Source organism: Zootoca vivipara, chromosome 5, assembly GCF_963506605.1.
Source record: "Zootoca vivipara chromosome 5, rZooViv1.1, whole genome shotgun sequence".
Classification (NCBI taxonomy): Eukaryota; Metazoa; Chordata; class Lepidosauria; order Squamata; family Lacertidae; genus Zootoca; species Zootoca vivipara.
Genome location: NC_083280.1, coordinates 74694966 through 74713819, shown reverse-complemented (window position 1 = coordinate 74713819; position 18854 = coordinate 74694966). Strand labels below are relative to the sequence as shown.

Sequence of the window (18854 nt, the reverse complement as noted above, 5' to 3'; positions counted from 1 at the left end):
AAATGAAAACCAAGTTGATAAAAAAAACAAAACCCAGCCCCAGTCTAAGCAACTGGATCTGCCACAATCAACAGTGGTTCCTGCATTGCAGGGGGTTGGACTAGTTGACCCCTGGGATCTCTACCAACTGTATAATTGTATGTTTCTTTGTCATGTATGACATGGATGAATATATATATTGGAGGAGGGAAACTGAATGACTCTCTTCCTAACTATGGACATCATATCAGTGATGACCAGGATACAACGAACCACAACTACTTCCATACACACAAGGGAAGGTGGGGCGCTTTCTTGAATAGCAGACCCTTCAACATGTCACAATGCAAACTATTTAGGAAACTATTTATGAAACTGAGAGTTATTTCCAAATTGGGGGGGGGGAGGCACAACCCTCACTGGGCATGCCCAATCCCATGGGCACATTTTAAATAGCTCCTTGGACCCTAGTCCAATATTTTCTTTTTTCAAATATATCATATCCACGAACTTCCGCAAACTAACTCTTGATCAAAAGTCTCAGAGTCAAACTTGTCATGGAGCAACCTTGGGAAACAATATTGTTTTCATATTAAGTTGTACCCTTTTTAAAAAAAAAAAAACATGTTTTGAGCTATACTACGAATTGGCAACATTATGAACAGGTTAGTACCCAAATTTCTGAAACATTTCTCCAGATACACTGAAGCTCACACTCAGCTGAAAGACAAGCCATGGAAGTATTGCAGGTGAACATAAATCATGTTCTCCTTTCATTGTGGTCAGACAATGATGATGTGTTAACTAGCACAATGTTTCTGAAAATACAACCCCTCAGGTGACTTTATATTGCAAGAACCAGAAAACAGTATTCGTTTTATAAGATATAGTCAGAAATACTACTTTAAAAATCAGCTCTTCACTTTTTAGCTGCAGTTCAGAAGCACAGATCTTACTACTCTCAAACTGCAAGGCTTCCACTCCGGTCAGATTAAATTGTATTATTCCCTCATTTTGCACAGTTCATCTTCATCATCATCATCCACAACCATCAGGGTCAAGTTCCCCAATCTGAGAAACCTGAAGGGCTACTTCAAACACTATTTTAAACTGACATGAATTTTAAGGCTGGTGTTAGCTTCGCTGTTAAATGCTTATTATGTATCTGCTTCAGGTCAAGTTCACTTCTGAAGACTGTTCACTACCGGTAGCTTTTGCCTTGGAAGTGAAATTAATATGAATCCTGGCATACATGAAACCATTCTAAAGTTACTTTTAAAGTTCTATTGAAACCACTGAGATTTGCATGAATCTTAATGCTAATTTTGGTTTCAGGAAAGCATTCTAACTACTGCTTAGAAGAGAAGTAGAGAAAAGATGCCGTCAAATCGCTGGAGGAAAAGGCATTATCAGCGCATTCAAGACCAAATTCAGATAGTTCAGCAGCCCTTATGGATAAATTTAAATAGGTACCAAACACATAGGCTAATGCTGTCTCTAAGAAGAATAAAATGGTAAAAGTTCGCACATAGTACATTAGGTGTGTGATGTTATTATAAAGAGGAGACATAGAATGTATAGATACTGGTGCCTATAATTACTTAGGGGTAGCAGTATTATAAAGCCAGAGTGTTTAATTAATATTTATGTTCTGGATAAATACAGGAAACAGGTCAGTTTCTATGATGCAATTTTTAACATAAAGCTTAAGAAAAAACCTTGGTTAAACTTCCCTGAGCCATGTAGTCAGAAAAAGAGGAAAATACCACAATTCACTTTCTTTTCTATTTAACAGCAATGCTGGCAAAGTCCAATCATTATGTTATACATCTTAAACTGAAAATTATCTCGTTTTGACCAAGGCCTAGTTTTGAGCTCTTCCTTTGAGCTTCCTCCAATCCTAGTTTCAAAATGCTTCCTTAATAAGACTTCACTTCGGACTTTTCAAACTTGATTCTATAATAAATTACTGAAATTTGAAGCGAAGTGCTGACACCTATCAGTGGGTTCCTGGCCAATAAAACCTTGCAATCTGGGAAGGATCTGTAGAAAAATCAATAGCTAGCCATCAAAGCGGTTCTCATTTTTTACCTCCCTTTCAGCAGAGAGAAACAGAGCTCATTACCAGGAGGGCGTTGATGGGTGTCAACAACAAATTCAGACCCTCAGAAGAGGTCATGGGCTAAGTAAGGCCAAGATGGAAAACAGGCACTTACCATCTTCCTCAGAATATATATACTCCAGGTGTATCCACAATACCTGCATGTCAAGTTTTCCCTAGTGACTTATTGTTTTTATTCCATAACTGGGCATCAGCAATAAGAGCCAAAGAAAGCGATTAAGGGGGTGGCCAATGCCACATTCACTTACCTACAAAAGAAGGAGGGAGGGGGAAGAAAAAGGTTTGAGCTGGTTAATCACCACAGTTCACTAAGCTCTTTACGATCATAGATAATTAGCTTTGACTCAAAGGAGGATTGCAAGGTTGCTGAGAAGGGAATAAATAACCTTGCTGTTTTTAATGGATCCAGACTGGCCTAACCCTAGGAAAACAAAATAAGGAAAGGCACATTTATATATCCGGTTCTGTTTATTGAACAGCAGATGTTACAATGAAACAGGTGGCGGAAATATAAACCTTTTTAAAGCCCTCGGGGTGCTTTCTCAGGAAGCTTATAATGATTGTCACTAGATCTGTTGCAGCCGTCTCTTCAGAGTCTAACATGGTGCAAGGAGATGCTGGGATTGTGCCAGCAATCTCCTAGGCAACTGCCTGCTCGCAGGAAGCCACAAATAGCAGCAGTAAACCCCACCGCACACATTTCGGCTTTCTACTCGCTTCTTGCTCCCCACCCAACCCAGTCCTGCCCCACCCACTGCTCTCGACTGGTGAAACAAGCACACATTCTGCCCCAATGGGATTTCTGGGAAAGGGAAATGAGATCCATTCCAGCCCCTTTCTCAGATCTAAGCATCAGCTCTAGCAGGATGGTGTGTTTTATTATAAATTAAAGAAGGAAGAAACAGTGCAAGGAAACCTGTCAAAAAAAAAGAGAGAGAGAGAGGGTGGGGAGTATTAGAGATTACTTCTGTGTCATGAAGCTATGACAACACTCTTCACGCTGACTGAACAAGGGGTCCGCTGGGACACATCAGTTACAAAGAATGAAATTAAATTAGGGACTGGATCTTTCCCATTAAGCACTCAGCAAATAAATGTACAGCGAAATGGCAGCTTCTGTTTTGTCAATCATTACATTTTATTTTATATCTCATTTCACACACAAACACACACACACACACAGCGCGCAGCAGGAATAAGCAGCAAAATCATACAATCTACTCCAGCTATTTTAAACAAATATACAGTACATTATTTAGTTACATCCGAGAAGCAGTAACTGAGCTATTCAGTGCACACATTACCACAAAAGTGCTATTTTCATATCCCAGGCATTTCATGTTTTAAGCAAAGATGGAAATAGCATTTTGAAAGTGCAACTTGTATCGTACATCTATGAGATAAAGTGTCAAATACGTTGGTTTCCATTCTAATACACAGTTATTTTAAGTAAGTTATAATTAGCAACCTGACAAAATATGGATTAAAGGGCTTATTTCTGAACAAACCACTTTTTGCATGGAACTTCCTGATGAACATGCTGAAGGAGGGCTGGAATCCAGCAACATAGATTTCTATAAACATCTAGGCATTTTATGGGCCAGGCGAAAACGCTTATTTACCATATTTAATTACTTCAGTTGAAAGCTTGCTCAGCACTGATGGTCCAAAATATAGAAAAAATATAGAAAAAATATAGAAAAATATAGGGAAAAAACCCACCAGGAGTACAGTTAAATAATAATATTAATTACAGAGAGAACTACATAAATGCACACAAAGCTTGCATAAGTGGTATATTGGATGATGGTGTATTATTATTTTTTAACTGAGGGATATTTATGTGCACTCAATGCAGTGAACATCCAATACAGTGGTACTTTGGGTTACAAACACCTCAGGTTACAAACACTTTGGGTTACAGACTCCGCTAACCCAGAAGTAGTACCTCAGGTTAAGAACTTTACCTCAGGATGAGAGCAGAAATCGCACACCAGTGGAAGGCCCCGTTAGCTAAAGTGGTATCTCAGGTTAAGAATGGTTTCAGGTTAAGAACGGATCTCCGGAACGAATTAAGTTCGTAACCAGAGGTACATGTGAGGGTGCTGATTGTGCTTTCCACAAGTGATGACTACTGACACCACGGGTACAAATTTACAGCGTTTTATTTACAACCATATACAAGGCAGAGTCCAAGTTCTCATGTCCATTCAGTCCGAGTCAGATTCCAGGAGTGGCAATCTTTGGGACCACCTCCAGCAAAGTATATTGGGTGCCCTTAGTCTCCTCCTCCTCTCCTCTCTGCACTTTGGAGGAGACGGGGTGATGACGTTTCCCTCCCCTCCTGAGCCGCTCAAGTGTGGATCAGTGTCCCTAGCGTCTGAGAGCTCTCCTTCCACAGAGCTCCCTGCCTCTCTGACCCCTTCACCGCCTTGCCAGGCTCTCTGCTGGCTCCTGGGCAGTGCTCTGAGCTCCCTGCATCCCGGAGCCCTTGCACTCCTCCGCTGGGCTCTCTGCTGACCCCTGGTGGTCCCCTGACAATACAGGAAGTTTGGGGCACAAGAGAGGTGTCTTAGCAATCACATTTTCCCAATCCAAATCCAACCTCCACAACCCCACCTGCTATTTGTCCTGGGAGGAAAAAGCAACATGAATTACAATGGGGTGGGGGTGGGGTTTAGCACAGAACAGCACAATGGGAAAAGGTTAACCCTTCCTCTGCAGCACCACAGCACCCTGACTTAGGGGAAAGCCCATATCTGAGAGGAGATATGACAGCCATCTTCAAATAACTACTAAAAGGCTGTCACAGGGAAGATGGAGCAAGCTTGTTTTCTCCTGCTCTGGATGCCAGGACCTGGATTAATGGATTCAAGATTCCAACTAAACATCAGGAAGAACTTTCTGGCAACAAAAGCTGTTTGACAGTGGAATGGACTCACTCGGAAGGTGGTGGCCTGTCCTTCCTTGAAGGTTTGTAAACAGAGGTTGTATGGCCATCTGTCATGGATGCTTTAGCTGAGATTCCTGCATTGCAGGGGGTTAGACTAGATTACCCTCAGTGTCCCTTCCAAATGATTCTATATCTCAGTGGCAGAGAACTACATGCATGTAGGAAGCCTTAGGCTCAATCCCTGGCATCTCAATTCAAAGCTGAGAAGATCCTAGTCTGAAAACCTAGACTGACTAGTGATGCGACTTGGTGTAAGGCAACTTCCTAATCACAGATCCCCTACTGTCTGGTCTAGTTGTACCCACAGTCCTAAGAAATACTCCTAATTCATTATGGAGTCAACTGCAACCCATAATCATTTACAATATACCAAGAGCCGACAATTCTCTGTTTCTAATGCAATTTATATCACATTTTCAAACTCACACAAAGTACAGTGCAGTGGCACCTCGGTTTAAGAACAGTCCTGTTTACGAACGATTCATTTTTTGAACTCCGCTAACCCAAAAGTAGTGTTTGCGAACTTTACCTTGGTCTAAGAACGGAATCCGAACGGTGGAAGGGCACCAGCGGTCGGAGGCCACATTAGGGAAAGTGTGCCTCGGTTTAAGAACGGTTTCGATTTAAGAACGGACTTTCAGAACGGATTAAGTTTGTAAACCGAGGTATGACTACAGTGGTACCTCAGTTTATGAACACAATTGGTTCCGGAAGTCTGTTCATAAACTGAAGCGTTCATAAACTGAAGCGAACTTTCCCATTGAAAGTAATGGAAAGTGGATTAATCTGTTTCAGACAGTCCGCGGAGTACTTAAACTGAAGCGTTCATAAACTGAAGCGAACTTTCCCATTGAAAGTAATGGAAAGTGGATTAATCCGTTCCAGATGGGTCCGCAGAGTACTTAAACTGAAGCGTTCATAAACTGAAGCATGGGTGTAATTGGTTCTGGAAGTCTGTTCATAAACTGAAGCGTTCATAAACTGAAGCGAACTTTCCCATTGAAAGAAATGGAAAATGAATTAATCCATTCCAGATGGGTCCGCGGCGTTCATAAACCGAAAATTCATAAACCGAGGTGTTCATAAACCGAGGTTCCACTGTATATATGGATGCCATCTTAGGGCAGATATCAGTGCCCTGGATAGGCAAGCAGTAGTCTCAGCCAAAAGGCTGAGTTTACAGATATGCATTAAAATACTGATTACCTTTATTTGGCTGATGAAAACGAAAATATGTGAAGCAGCCAAGGAAGACAAGAGTGCACAACTGCAGCTACCAGTGATGTCACACTGGAAAGTCTACATTGTTCAGCTCCTCTCAGCACCAATCATGTTGCAGGGAGAAGGAAGCTGAAACCTCTTCCACTCAGAATGTATTGGCCAGCATCTGGGAATCCGGGAGTCAACAGGTTTGTTCATAGGTTACACCGGACACAGGTACAAGCTCTGTATACACGTGTACAAGTGTTTGTGTGAAATTGTGTGCACTTATTCATTTTGACAGCTCAACTATTGTACATACATAGGTACACAGACTGTACACTCATTGAACATTACATGTGAACACCTTTATTCTTTTCTGCAGGAAAGGAAAAAAAATGGGGTATTGTGGTACTAATCCTGCTGGAGATCCCAGGATGGTAAAGATGGCAATCTAATCTCTGGTTATCTATTAGAAACATACAGGGCTTCAGACCAGCCTTCTTCCTCTCTCCAAGCCCCCAAATGTGCACTATGGGAAAAAGCTTTTCACAAATATCAATGAACTTCCACTTGTTCTACACAAATTCATCTTGTTCCATACTGTTAAAGAGCTATAAACCAACTGCTGCAAACGAAACAAATCACTCACTGAATAGCTAGAATTATTGAAGAAACAATGAGACACTGGGCAATGGTTCCAATAATGGTTAGTTAGGACCACAGACATTTTAAATAACCCATATATGTCCCTATGGGCAGCAAATCTATATAACAGCCCATCAAAAATAATCCTCTCTTTTACTGGTATCACAGGAGCTGTTGTCAGTGAATGTGTTGAGATTTGATCCAATGGACATACAAGATATTTTACATACTCTTCAGCTTTGGGCAATGCAGTGTCTAACCCAACTTGTTGCAATTGAGTTGGAATAAGGTCAAAGGGCTATACACTCTTCCCTCACCACTCCACTGCTTTCCTCACAATATGAAGAAGCAAATGGATGAACAGAAGCAATCTACATTCAAATAAAACTTGTTCTTAATTCTCTCCCACTGAAATAAATGGGATTTAAGAAATTTCAGCTGGATCATTCATGACCAAACTGTATTAGGGGCAAACCAGATGATGAAGTGGGAAACAGGCAAATCAATCACAAGCATTACCGAAAAGATCAAAAGTGGAATCATTCCCATTAGAATATACAAGGTGAAATATTAGCAAGCAACGACCACAACCAAAATCAATGCATAGGGAATCCATTTATTTAAAAAACTGTCGCAGGCTGTCCAGTTATATAAACCAAGAGCATGCCTCATGAACAAACACATGTCCTTCATGCAATGCAGCTGCTTTTGCCTTGATGATGATCCAGAAAGAAGAGTACAGTCAAAATGCACAGAGTCTGCATCCAGTACTACAGCCTATCCCAATATGCTGCTATCCAGATGTTTCAGAATAAAACTCCCATCAGCACCAGCTATCATTTCCATGCTGCCTTGGGGCTGGTCTTTAGTAGGTGTCGATCATCTGGTGTCATTATGATAGCAGGTGACTGACAGGGCAGTGGTCCGAACCACCTGTCAAAGTTGGCTCTTGTGAGGAGGGGACAGACCCAGTTCCCCACCCCAGTACAGAATATGCAACTTCCTCATATAAAAGGGAAGTTGTTATTGTAATCCTGGTCCTGAGGAAGTATGATACAGCTATACACAACATGACATGAGGAAAAGAATGGCTTCACTCCCAGCACTGCAGTATTAAACAATATGCCCCCATCAAATGATGGTTCCCATGGGTAGTAACTTGCTCTGGATAATGTGAAGAAGCCATACTCTTTTTTCTCCTGTGCAGCCTGCTTAGGTTTCAAGCCTCAAACCATTTATTTCTGGGTTATTATTCTCACATAATTCATCTGGAGCTCACTACAACTACTTCAAAGTAGTTGTTCAAGGAGCACAGTCATAGCTGGAATCCGAAATCGCTGTCTTACCCTTAGGCAGAAATGCTGTAGGGAGGAAATCAGAATTCAGGCTGAACCAATTAGGAAATGTTAAGGCATATCCCTCCTTCATGGGCACAGCACTTCTATGTCTCTCTTTAGACAGACAGAATTGCACATCTACTGTATCAAAACCACTTAGAGTACAATATTTGCAAAATGTTCAGGCATCCGAACCACCCAAAGTATTTCCCTGACAAGCAAATTATTAATCTAAACTACAATGGCCAGCACCTCTTCAGATTTTGGTTTGTGTTTTGTTTTTGGGCTAGAAACCAGAAGATCAAACTGTTCTCCTGCTCCCTCCCCATAATTCTTTTCAACTGCACACCTTAGTTGAAGAGACAGGTTTTGCAGTGGGCTCCTCCAATCCGTGGGCCTACCCAAACCTCCTGGGATCCCCCCCCCAGTACCATAACATTTTGTAGTCAGTCTCCTACTGCGGCAGAGTGGTGGAGCCTCTGCTCTCACTGGGTCTTCTGCAGTGAGGTCCTCCCAAAGTCCAAGGATAGTAGAGCCACATTCTCTGCCTAGAGAGGCACTGGCTCCACAGGCTCATTTCTGGGGCTGGCCCTGCATGGCTTTCCCCTCCTGGTTTGGAGTCCTCAACCTCATCAACTGAAGAAGAGGACCTCCACCTCTGGCATGTGTGTGGTGCATTTGCAGTTCTGCAATGACCTAAATGCATCCTGTAAACCAGGGATGGGGAAACTGCAGCAATCCAGATGTTGTTAAGACTCCTTCTCCCATCAGCCCAGTCAGCATAGCCAATTGTCAAGGCTTATGACAGTGGTAGTCCATCATCATCATCATCATGTGGTTCCCTGTCCTAGATAAAAACCATATAGAATCTAAGTACCATACCCACAAGCTGAACAGAGTAATAACAGTGTTAGAAACTGAGATATGAAAGCTAGGAGCTAAATGGCACCTTAAACCTAGGTTATGGGCACAACAACAGAATATCTAGGCACACTTTTTTCATAACAAGAATACAAAGCTGAAAATGAATGAACTGCAGCTAAAATCTTATATTCATTTTTCACATGGTCTAGTCCTCATCTGAAGACTGCAAAAAACAAAGCCATGCTTCCCTTGCCTGCCCCCTAATGTTTTTATGAGGGTCTCTTCTCCAGTCTTCAAAGAGTGGCTGGAAGTGGGGAGGCAGAAAAAGATCCTCCTTTCCTTCCACTCTGCAGTTTTAATCTGAAATCTTAGGTGCAGTACTGTGCCCAGAGCCCAGAGCTAATTAAATTCCTCGTTGCAAAACATGCCTAGAACAATGGGAGTTTTGAATGCTGAGTGATAAATACCAACAACTATTTATCACGTGGTAACTTACTATGATGTGCCTGTGACCACTTCATAAACTGGTCAGCTGAACTGCCTTGCCAAGAGGTGGGGAAAGTCTTAGCACTCCCATGGCTTCCTGGGTTTCCTCTAAGGTGCAGAAGTGCAGCAAGGTTATCCTTGCTTCTTGGCAAGACAATACATATGACCTGCTTGCCAAGTGGTTACATGCACACTGTAATAATTTCCCACTTGCAGTTGGTTGCCTTGCATTCCCTTTCTAATGGCACACATCCCTCCTTCATCTATTAAATCCATCTATTAAGCCGAGCAGTTTGGTCTGCATAGGGAAGACAAAGGCGTTTTGTACATGTGTTGTGGGTTTTGTTTTGTTTTGTTGCTGAAAAGAAAATGAGACACTGGGAACCTTTCTTCTTCCTCCTAAAGGAAAACAAAACATAAATGTCCCTTTATTATAATATGATTTCAGTTATCAACATATTAGACACCGCAGCTAGAATTTAGAGTTCTTCAACATTTCATGTTCTGCAATTCCCCGGGGGCTGAAATTAGTACCAACCACAGTCTCAACTGAGTGTTTCAAAGTGCAGTTCTGGACAGTTTGGGGGAAAGCTCTGGGTCTATTTTCAGGCACATCAGCAGCACTCTTGTTGAAAACCATGTCTCCTGTTTCACAGCTGGTGACAGTGCTGATAACTTCCCTTCATCTGCAGGAGGAGCTGCTCGCAAGCCAAGAGCCTTTCTCCTATTCTGCCAATAAGCTGGAAAAAGAGATGACGGAAGAAGGTAAGCCTGGGTTTCAAGTCCCTGCAGGCTGCAAGGATCCAAGTAATGTTAACCTACTCTGAACCCCCCCAACCCACCCCCTGGAATGAAGGCAATTTTACTGCCAGCTTGAACTGGAAGAAATCTGTCTCCAAGCCATTCATTATCTGATCTGCACAGAAAGTGTTTGAAATTAAAATCAAAGGATGCTTAAGTACCGAGTCCCTGTCACCAGTTGTGCCCAAATCCTACCTCCCATTTCTCTATCCCCTCTAGTGTGCAGGTATTGTCATGGTAGGCTTAAAGGACATATGAGTCAGAAATAAGGATGAGAACTCTAATACGTCTCCCCGGTAAGAACAGAACAGCAACAGGAAAATCCTGTTTCCTCCCAGATCCAACTAAGTCCAGTGACACCTAGTGTCTAAACTACACAATGAACATTTTTCACACAGATGTGTTCTCCTGGATGCAACAGCAGACCCCAGGTGGAGGAGTGAGTGTCCCAAACGCTGCAACAGGCTTCGGCTGAGTGCCCAATCCCTACCACGGTCCATGCCACCACTTCCAGGTCTTGTTGCTGCTAAGGAAATTGTAGGAGCATCACCTCCATTCCTCCCTCTTATTCCAGTTAGCCTCTGCCTTTCCTCCTGGCCATTTGCCCATTTCATGGCACTTGCAGCTTTATAGGTAGGGACAGGAACTGCATTACGGCATCAGAACCCAAGGACCAGCAGTCCCGCATCACTTCATCCCTAGCTTTGTTTACTTCTAGCAGGATTAGTCATTCTGAAATGCCAGGCATGGCCTGACTCCTGACAACAGTAATTCATTTAAATGAAATAACACCCCCCCCCAAAAAAAATGTCTACTTCAAAGGGAATGGGGAGGCTAGTTCTGTATGCAGCGTGAAAAGGACCTCCAGGGTTATTTGAGGTTGTTCTTGACTGCTAGTTGTCACATATTTCAAACGGCTTACGAGAATGAAGTCATAGAACAGCTGTACTCCACTTGGACGGGAACAGCCAAACTGAAATATCTGAAACAGCTGTATTGAAGCATCTCCATTCAGACTTGCTCTGTGTCACGTCCAGAAAGGCTGCAGATGAAACATGCATTTCATCTCATACTCTGCCTTTGGTGAATCCACGAATACTTATTCATACACAGCAAGACAGGAAATGCGACTTCAACCCAAAGGCCTTACTTAGGACATTTCCCCCTCCAAAAAGGAAGGCAGATCACTCATAAGCTATGGAAGCCAAGTTTAAAGCTTTTTAAATAAAGCTAAAAATAGAGTCTGACTTCTTCCCTAATGACTAGTTCAGTACAACAAAAACAACAATTTAGACTAGGAAAGCCCTTTTTCAGAGAGAAAAATCTGTTCCTTTTTCTGGAGCCATGCCACCAAGATAATTGGAAAGTTGTTGTGTGCTGTGCTAAACAGAAAAGGAAGCATGGTTTTCCTTATCTACCAGAGTATCTAAAAAAGGAACATATTAAACAGAAAGGAAGAAATTTAAGGAAACAACACTGGAACATTTCAGTTATGCAATGGCTATGCTGGGCATGCACTCAATGCTATGTTTATAGGAAGGCACAAGGCAGTACAATGCAATCCTAGTTCGTTTGAAAAAAGATTCAAAGGTGCACATCGTAAAGCTCACTGGAAGACCCTGGGCCATTCTCCATCTTTCAACCTAAGCTCTTTAACAAGTCTGTTGTGAGAGCATCTCTTAGCTCCTTAGAGAAAGGGGAGAATACAATGGTTTCTAAGAAAGAAAGAAAGAAAGAAAGAAAGAAAGAAAGAAAGAAAGAAAGAAAGAAAGAAAGAAAGAGAGCCCAGAGCAACTAGTTCATCACATTAAAAGAGCAAATGACAGTATACACTGGGAGTTACCCAAGGCTTTAAAAAACCAACAGCACACCAGTCAGGATGGTAGCCATATTCTTCACTGTCCTAAAAGGAAACAAGAATACTGGAGCCAAAGGATATGCCAAACTAAATCCAAACTAGCAACAACCATGATAGTCAAGTCACTTGGTGACTAACCATTCTATTAATTATCCCTTCACAGATCTCCAAGCACCACTTTTGGTTTAAAATAAACAATTATTTCAGTACCACTAATAACTTGACATTAACTGAATAGTCACATCTCCAAATCACAACGCTTTCTGAATGACTCAGGCAGAACGGGAAACGATGTGATTACTGACATCAATGTCGGTTCAGCTAACTCTGGAACAGTCTGATTATATGAGTTCTGAGGTGCCGTTTCCACACCTGCTGGTTGTTCCTTCATAAGAACAGGAAGTCGCTGATTCCAGTTAAAAACTCTCTGCTTCTAATCTTGACAGAAAATAACCCAACTGTTTTATTCCTTCTTTATATGGTGTCAGGGGGCAGCCATGTCTTTTCACCATCAAGTTTCCAAAACCTTGTCTCTAGATGTTGTGTTTCTTGCCTCCTGTAGGAATGCTCATAATCCTTTCTAGCCAATTTACCACCTGAAGAAGCTTTGTAAATTCGTCTTCTTCTTTGGCGATCACTCATAGCCGAGTAAGATTGTCTCCCATAAACACAGTTTTAACAATGAGTCCGTAAGTGTATTAATCGGTGATCTGTCCAGCAGTCGTCGGTGCTCGTCATAGCTCTGGTAAGGAGCACATCACAGCGATCTTTAGCACAGACAATAACATAGTCTAAGAGGTGCCAGTGGTTTGACCGAGGATGCCTCCATGAAGTTTTAAATTTATTTTCCTGTCAAAAGAGTGTGTTGGTAATAACAATATCGTCAAAAGTAAGATTCCGTTCTGGTTGCTGTTGCCAACTCCTTCTTTCCCAATAGTCCCAGACCACAGATCGAAAACTTGCATTAAATTCACCCAGGAGGGTACTTTTATCTTCCTTAGGCATCTCTGATAGGACAGTATCCAGCTGAGAGTAATCCAGTCAGGGAAAAGGGAGGCAGACTATGTTTAGGGTGCCTTTTCTAGCCCCTCCCCCTTTTCGGGGTTAGCAGAGTGGATCCTAAAAGGGCTGCTCAGTCATGCATACAGCTGCCGAGCTGCTCAACTGCCTCATTCCTTGAGTCAGAACGACTGAATCTGTAACCACCGCCCATGTGCCGGTTCATGACTAGGGGCTTCCAGATTTCACGATCCTGCCCCCGTTACCATTTGCCGATCGCCACGGCACTTTTGGGTTTGGGTTGGGTTTTTGGAAGACACCTGTGCGTGAATTTGTTTTATGTGTGTAGATCAGTGCACGCTGACCAACGCACAGTCTTTGCAGTAGGGCTCTGTTCCGATGGCATGAAGTAGTCACGACAAACCGGTAGATTCCTATCTGCTGCTGCCTTCATCTGCCTTCACAGCCGTTGTAACATACCGCTTGTTATCATCCACCTGTTCTGCCGCTGAGGACTTCTTGGATCATTCTTTGTCTAGCTCCTTCCTTTTGACCCTGCTGGGAGTACAAGATTCCCAACGGCTTCGCTCACAAGGGTCATAGGAACATGCAAGCCCACTCACCACGACAAGGTGATGATCCAGTGAGTGGATTTGTAAATTAAGGCCACTTTGAAGGATGCATGCTCTCTAAGGCTGGGATGGGTCTTTTTGACTTGTATTTGGCTATACCTTATAGCTGCTATTAAGGTCATTCTTCCTCAAGATTTCCATTGCAGCTTGCATCTTTCTGTCCTCATTTGAGAACAAGTAGCAATATGCTAAAATTATACCGTGTCCTTTGGCTATTACTCTATCAAGTTCAGTAATTTGTCCACATTCAGCAAAGTAAACATTAAGAATTATTAAGCCTATCCAACCATAATATATATTGCAAGACTGCTTCAAGATTCACATCCTTTTTGGGCCACTAGTCAAACCTAATGAAGCTTCTTGTCAGACACTGGGGTGGAAGTTTGCACTGTACATAAGCTCTGACATCCATCTTCAGACTGTAGATGTCTAACCGCATTGCCCAACGAAGTAATTGCAGATCTACCTCACCCTCCATACTTTCAGCTGCTTGTTTTAGTTTCATTATTCTTATCAATTGCAAGGTCAAACTATATTTATTGCATAGCATAGGGCATCACATCACCCAGGTGGCGCTGTGGTTAAACCACTGAGCCTAGGGCTTGCTGATCAGAAGGTCGGCGGTTCGAATCCCTGTGACGGGGTGAGCTCCCGTTGCTTGGTCCCAGCTCCTGCCAACCTAGCAGTTTGAAAGCACGTCAAAGTGCAAGTAGATAAATAGGAACCGCTACAGCGGGAAGGTAAACAGCGTTTCCATGTGCTGCTCTGGTTTGCCAGAAGCGCCTTTGTCATGCTGGCCACATGACCTGGAAGCTATACGCTGGCTCCCTCGGCCAATAATGCGAGATGAGCATGCAACCCCAGAGTCGGTCACGACTGGACCTAATGGTCAGGGGTCCCTTTACCTTTACCTAGGTCATCACACTAGGAAAGCAAGGCAGATAGTACAACAAATGTGATGAGAATGAAACAAAATTAAGCAAGGCTAAATTAAGCATAAATCCATAAAAAACCAATGTAATTAAAACTTGGTAGCAGGAAATTCCATGACTGAGGAGGTATTCACTTATCACATTCACAATGAATTAAAACTGGCTTTGCAGGGTTTCTGGTTTGCCAAGTGCCTAATGCTACCTGTTGCTTCGTGGACTATGGAGAACAACCTTCTTTATTCAGGTTGAGACTGTTTTCATAGACTTGTAGGGTTGAGGAAGGGACCACGGGGTCATCTAGTCCAACCCCTGCAATGCAGGAATCATTTTGCCCAACATGAGGCTCGAACCCCCAACCCTGAGATTAAGAGTCTCATGTTCTACCAACTGAGCTACAAGAATAACATTCCTTATAGGTCTCCTCTAAGAAAGCTGTGACATCTGCTCCTGAATCCAGTTTGAAACTAATCACTGTCCCACAAGTTGTTGAGGTTTATATTGTATTTGCAAATCATGCAGTTTTAAAAGGGGGATGGGTAGAATTTTCCCTGCTGTGGTCACTTATTGCATCATCTGTGGATGTCATGTAACAGCCAACGTCCCGGATTGTGAACATTTCTGAGATCTTTTAATAAAACAAACATCTCTAACATTGTGGATCTATTAATATATGTGGAGAAATCCCTGTATCCTTTTGTGAGTGGTTTTGGATTGTTTTTTAAATGACCTGCCTGGTGTTTCCTGGTCTTCACTTTGTGTTGCTTTTGCAATAAGAAGAGAAGTGAATTCACCTTCTTCTTTCCCCCAAAATGGCTGCTTCAGTTGCTTGAATGTTAAACGCAGAGGCTCTCTTTTCCAAGTTACTCTCATACTGCCTCTGTTCCCTAATCTCAGTATTGATCAATTCAGACTGACTTCCCATCTATATGGCCTTGCGAAGCATACTCCATCAGCTGTTTTCTCTTCATCTTTTGCCTACAAATGCAAACACCTCACATGCTCTCTGTGTTCCTCTTGTTAAAAAGACACAGCATGTGCAGCCAGATTGCACAGGGCCTCTTACAGATGATTAAGCAGTTCATCGAGCCTTCTAAACTCTTTGATAAAAGCCGCCCTTTTCAGAAAGCACATCACATTCTGGAATGCAGCGTGGATCAAATCTGGATGGAATAAATTCATAGCAACCCTTGAAGTCCTCTTCAGCAAAAGGTATATTATATTTAGACACGTCACTTGATTCCTTCATCCAGAAAGGGGTGGCGGCATTAGAAAAACAAGCAAATCTCTTTTTCCGTTCAGGCTATGCTATGGGATTCTGGTTTAGGAAAGAGTGCTTTTTAGCTTGTTCTTTCAAAGATCTTTGAGCTAACACCATGCTGTGCATGTCTTATAGAATAACTGTCACAACATACTTAGTCTTCATTGTCTTAAAGAGGAACACTAATCATAGTGCAAAAGGAAACTCCCAGATCAGTCCAAATTGCAACCTTTATTTATGGAATTAGTGACTAAACAATACTATCTCCATAATAATAGCATAATTTATCCACCTTGTGGAGTTGCTAAAATTTTATCCATGCAACAAACATAGGAGCTAAATTAGGCTTAGAAATAGCAGCAAAATGATGGTCACTCATTTAGCTAGAGCTGCCATACGTCCAGATTTTCACAGACATTACTGGGATTTCAAAGGTGGAATTGATGTCCAGGGGTAATTTCCAAAAAGCAGTGGTTTGTCCCAGATCCTAGGCAAGTCAATTGAAAAATCATGGGTATCCTGGTTAGCTTCATAGGAAATCAGGGATCTGAACTCAAGTCTTGCCCAACTTGCCTACTAGTGATTGCAGTCTAGTCCCCCACTTCCAAATCCATTCCGTTCCTCTTTTCTTGCTTCACCCAGATGACAAACTACACTTTGCAGAAATGAGACAGTAACAAATGTTCAGACTGTGCTGTATATTTCAGACCCATCAGTTTAGCTCAATTAAACAACTCTTGTTAAAACAGCTGTAATGTTTCTTATACCATTACCATTCCAGCTAACTTCTGTTTATATGGCATTTAGAACTGGAAAATAATCACTGCCATATTTATCATACTAAGCTAAATTATTAAAAAATAATAATTACAGTAGACATTGAAAATGTAATCAAGTATGGGCACTTATTAAGCAGTATGGTAATGCAAATGATTAAGTGAGCATTTACTGCTAAGTTTACATCAGTCACGTTTTACTTGATGGCTATTGAAATGGTCTGGGTACAGTGTCTTCCCGCTTCAGAGTCTCCTTTGAATAATAATTCCAAAATGACACTGTGATTCAATTTATATGAAGGATGGAGGGAATCAGGTCAGCAAGTGAGAGCAAAGGATCACACACAGTGGGGTGGGGGGGACGGGACCCAAGAAGAAATCCCTCATGGGGAGTTACAGAAGCCTTAAGTAGCTGCTAAAGTTTTAGTGAATCCACAAAGAATCTGGAAATCAAGTTGGCTATTTTAAATGAGATTTACAGCTGAAACCTAAGATAAGCTTACTAGCAAGGAAGTACAGATAATTTGATAAGAGGTGGAATGGGGAAAGGGTTCCCAGAAAAAATGACTTTGGCAATCCCACCTGCCACTAAACGTAATCTGTTGCAGTGGCATACAGTCAGCCCCGGCTCTAGGTGCACTCCCGGTGGCGCGGGGCGCCGGGCCGGCAGGGGGGGGCGCTGTGAAGCCGCGCGGAAGCCATGCTGCGCGCTTCGAAGGCGGGGGCGCCGGAGTGATCTCCGCGCCTCAGTGCCAGGATGCCCAACCTGCTCAAGACGGCCCTGCATACAGTCAGTAGAATAGGGGAACTAGAGTAGTCCCCTATGCTTTCTGTCCGCCTGCCTTCTTCTTCCTTTTCCATCCCCCTCGGAACTCACCTGCCTGGATCCTGAGCCTCTCTCTTTCACCCGCTCACATTTCACACCCCTCCCAGCCAGGCTGCGCTCCTTGGCCGCAGGCAGCCTTCTTCAGGAAGCTTAGCCCTTTCCCATGAGAGGGTTGAGTGCATTTGCTTGAGCATTTCTCAGATGCATTGGACTAAGGTCCTTGCTAGAAACAGGGTATGGGGCAAGGTGGAGCCCTCCTGTTTCAGCATAAAAAGATCTAGCTCTGAAGAGGACTGTATATTATACAGAATTTGACAAACCCGTCTTTTGTTTCTAAGCCCCCAAATTTGAAAGCGGCTAAGTTCCAGTTTCCCTGAAATGATTTGTGACTCACAGGGGGGAAAGCGGTGGGTTGGTGGCACAGCCTTGCGAGCTCAGTGGCCTTTCCCTCCTTAGAGAATATGTCTGATATGCACAGTGTATAGAAAGCTATTAATGGTGGAAAGGTTTCTTTTATACATATTAACTTATATGCATATGAAATATTTATTGCAAACCACAACACTCTGTTCTTTGTAAATGTTATCGTTTTTAAGAATATTTAAGAATATTAATCCTGACACACCAACAGATTCAGGAGGGAAATCTCTGTTTAAATATTTCATGATGCCCTACTGTGAGCTGAAGTTAAAGCTGGAGCTATTAGCAGGAACATGCTCTGCAGTCACTAAGACCTTCTAATTAAAAAAAAATTAATCATATAAATTGCCCTTCTCTCCCCATGATCTAACTTTGGATTTTATTTAAATTTCTGTAGTTAATATTTTCTATATCAGAAAACAACTGAATGCAGCCCACTACTGAATTCAGATCTTAAAAGATCTATGAAATTCATTTTCATTAACTGTAGGCATGATTTTGCATGTTTTAAAACAAAATAAAACTTGGTGTGCTTGTAACTGAAATTATCCAACTCTGCCTCTGCTTAGAGCAATCTGATACAGTATATGCCTGTAAATACTCATGGAATGTTTATTGCTTCCTCTGCCAAATACATTTCCTGTCACTTATTCTGAACAAGGAAGTGCTAGAGCAAGTGTTCATCCAAACCCCCAAATAAACTATCATCTAATCATCAACTTGAGAGATATATCAGTTTGCTAATATTGGTACCAATCCTTTA

At 42.3% G+C, this 18854-nt stretch overlaps 1 long non-coding RNA gene across 1 annotated transcript in view; it reads right to left on the bottom strand.

Moving 5' to 3' along the window:
• Positions 1 to 593: 593 nt before the first annotated feature.
• LOC132592170 (uncharacterized) overlaps positions 594 to 18854 on the bottom strand; it is a 104674-nt gene continuing 86413 nt past the window's right edge. The window contains exon 3 of the long non-coding RNA XR_009557631.1: positions 594 to 2349. This is a non-coding gene — a long non-coding RNA (uncharacterized LOC132592170). The remainder of the gene's footprint in view (positions 2350 to 18854) is intronic.